The following is a 3,593-nucleotide window of genomic DNA, read 5'->3' as shown; positions in this document are numbered from 1 at the left end:
ACGTCTCACTCCCACAGCTGCGCAAAACAAACTGAAGGACGCGCAAAAACTCGCGCCAAAGACAACACCGCCCATTGTGGGCGTGCCTCTCCCTCCCGGCCGACATAGAAACTAAACCAAAAATCCGCCGCCGGGAGAAATAAAACATAACATGCTACCAAACTGCACAATCGCAGATGATCACAAAATGCCGGTAGCAAAAAAACAAAGAACCCTGCACAAAAAACACATGGCCCCAAATGTGTAATATGTGATAGCCCCCCAAAAATGTACACCCCAAAATCATCCTCACACAGTGCCACATTGTAAGAACTGCCAAAAAGGTACTTGCACACATGCAGGATTAACCCCATAAGTGCCAAAGTATATCTTTTTTTCCACACAGCAGAAAAACTAAAAATAGCACTTACCTCCAACACATACTGCCCGGCAGCAAGGCAGCTCACTAGGCTTGCAAGGATTTCTTCCTAACATGGACCTGTGGACAAAGAAAAGACTAAGTAAACCTACATAGTCTTTATCAAAAAGGGCAGCATCCATATCCTGGGAGACACAGAGGGGATTATACCCCCCAAGTTCCCAAAAGCTTAAAAGTTACCACCGCTCTACTGAAGAGACTACGGCTAAACCCCAAAGAAAAACAAAGCAAACTTGCTCTGCTTTAAAAAATAACAAACTCTTGATTGCAGTGGAGGCTCCTCCATTTGATCACAGCCGCACGTGAACCCCCAACCATTTGAACCCCCCCAAAAGAATAAATAAAAAAAATAAATTAAATAAATAAATATTATTGGCTTAATAAATTTAATTAGATTATTTTTCATTTTGGCTTAATCTAATTACAGCATATCATTTTTAATTCAGGTTCCACTGCAGTTTTGTAAAAAAAAATAAAAAAAATTGCCATGTTTACTGCTATCTATCGCACAGCACCTCATGTGCGATAGATAGAAGTATAGGCAAAAGCACTTTCCCCTTTCTGTCTGCAGTGCCTGCAGTGCCTCCCACAACCCAGTCCATAGCTTTGGTAACCGCACAGCTCTCAGTGTGCAAGTGAGAACAAGCTAGCATGTCACGGGACACTCGCACACTGAGAGCCTTGTGTGTGGGAGGAGGAGCTTTGTCGGGTTCAGATAGTAAAGAGATGGATGCCGAGAAGAATACACATTGATAGATGAGAACTAATAGATCACAAGCCGATCTGTCCAGGTACTAGAGAACAACTATTACTTTTAGCTAATAATAGATAATCAGCCTGTGATTTTCCATAGGACACAATTTGAGGGCTAAGTACCCCATGCGCTGTACCTCCAAGGAAATTGCTTAAATTGTTATTGATTACAGAATTACAATCCATATACGTTATACCCAATACAAACCAGTTAATAAGTCATTTTTTATGCTCCTCTTTAGAGTTAGTGGAACTGCAGTCTGCAGCATGTACAGAGTTACCCATCTCCTGTATCACATGTACCCACAAAATGGGACTTTTAATCCTAATGCAAATCCGATATTTACAACCAGTATGTTTAGTGGATATCTGTTCTCATCCTTATTAATTGTTTTAGCAAATCTTAACCCATCTTTGACCCACTCATTTTATTCGCTTTTACTAATTAATAATGTTTTCCCATCTCTGCAATAATTTCCTTGATTTTTTCATTTTTTTGCATTAGTCTGATTCACCTTATTCTTCTGTTTGTGCATGTTCTCTCAAGCAGACATGTCACATGTCTATTTAGCTTTGAATGAAAATACAAGAAAATTTATTTAAAACAAACACATGCTCCTGAACTGGTATCTTACTTTTATAAGCCATACATTATAAAGTGTTTTGTACAGTTGTGTAATGTAAAAAGTTTGTTTTTTTTATTCTGCAGGTCGTTTGCTATACTGGGTTTGTTCATCACATTTTTTTTTAAATGGTATATTTTTTATCCGATTAATGGGAAAAAATAATCGGAAATTAATTTTGACCTGTAAGTTTATATATTGTGAACCCCCATTTAAATTCCCCACAAGCTGCCACTGCTTGATTGAAGAATCAGACACTTAACTTTACCCCTTCCTTGTAACTGATACAAGAGAATGACTGGGGGTTGTGGGTAAGGGGAGTGGTATTTAACAGCTTTGCTGTGGTGCTCTTTGCCTCCTCCTGCTGATCAGGAGTGATATTCCCAATAGTAATTATGATGATCCGTGGACTCACCGTGTCATTAGAAATAAATAAATATAAATATATATATATATACAGTGGATATAAAAAGTCTACACACCCCTGTTAAAATGTCAGGTTTCTGTGCTGTAAAAAAATGAGACAAAGATAAATCATTTCAGAACTTTTGCCACCTTTTAATGTGACCTTTAAACTGTACAACTCAATTGAAAAAGAAACGGAAATCTTTTAGGTGGAGGGAAATAAACAAAAAAACTAAAATAATGTGGTTGCATAAGTGTGCACACCCTCTTATAACTGGGGATGTAGCCGTGTTTAGAATTAAGCAATCACATTCAAAATCATGTTAAATAGGAGTCAGTACACACCTGCCATCATTTAAAGTGCCTCTGATTAACCCCAAATAAAGTTCAGCTGTTCTAGTAGGTCTTTCCTGACATTTTCTTAGTAGCCTCCTACAGCAAAAGCCATGGTCCGCAGAGAGCTTCCAACGCATCAGAGGGATCTCATTGTTAAAAGGTATCAGTCAGGAGAAGAGTACAAAAGAATTTCCAAGGCATTAGATATACCATGGAACACAGTGATGACCGTCATCATCAAGTGGAGAAAATATGGCGCAACAGTGACATTACTAAGAACTGGATGTCCCTCCAAAATTGATGAAAAGACGAGAAGAAAACTGCTCTGGGAGGCTGCCAAGAGGCCTACAGCAACATTAAAGGAGCTGCAGGAACATCTGGCAAGTACTGGCTGTGTGGTACATGTGACAACAATCTCCCTTATTCTTCATATGTCTGGGCTATGAGGTAGAGTGGCAAGATGGAAGCCTTTTCTTATGAAGAATCCATCCAAGCCTGGTTAAATTTAGCAAAAACACATCTGAAGTCTCCCAAAAGCATGTGAGAAAAGGTGTTATGGTCTGATGAAACCAAAGTTGAACTTTTTGGCAATAGTTCCAAAACATATGTTTGGCGCAAAAACAACATTGCATATCACCAAAAGAACACCATACCCACAGTGAAGCATGGTGGTGGTAGCATCATGCTTTGGGTCTGTTTTTCTTCAGCTGGAACTGGGGCCTTATTCAAGGTAGAGGGAATTATGAACAGTTCCAAATACCAGTCAATATTGGCAAAAAACATTCAGGCTTCTGCTAGAAAGCTGAACATGAAGAGGAACTTCATCTTTCAGCATGACAACACCCCAAAGCATACATCCAAATCAACAAAGGAATGGCTTCACCAGAAGAAGATTAAAGTTTTGGAATGGCCCAGCCAGAGCCCAGACCTGAATCCAATCGAAAATCTGTGGGTTGATCTGAAGAGGGCTGTGCACAGGAGATGCCCTCGCAATCTGACAGATTTGGAGTGTTTTTGCAAAGAAGAGTGGGCAAATCTTGCCAAGTCAAGATGTGCCA

The sequence above is a fragment of the Bombina bombina genome, chromosome 1, assembly GCF_027579735.1.
Source record: "Bombina bombina isolate aBomBom1 chromosome 1, aBomBom1.pri, whole genome shotgun sequence".
In the NCBI taxonomy this organism is placed as follows: domain Eukaryota; kingdom Metazoa; phylum Chordata; class Amphibia; order Anura; family Bombinatoridae; genus Bombina; species Bombina bombina.
The sequence above is the reverse complement of the archived record's forward strand: the minus strand, read 5'-3'. Positions refer to the sequence as shown.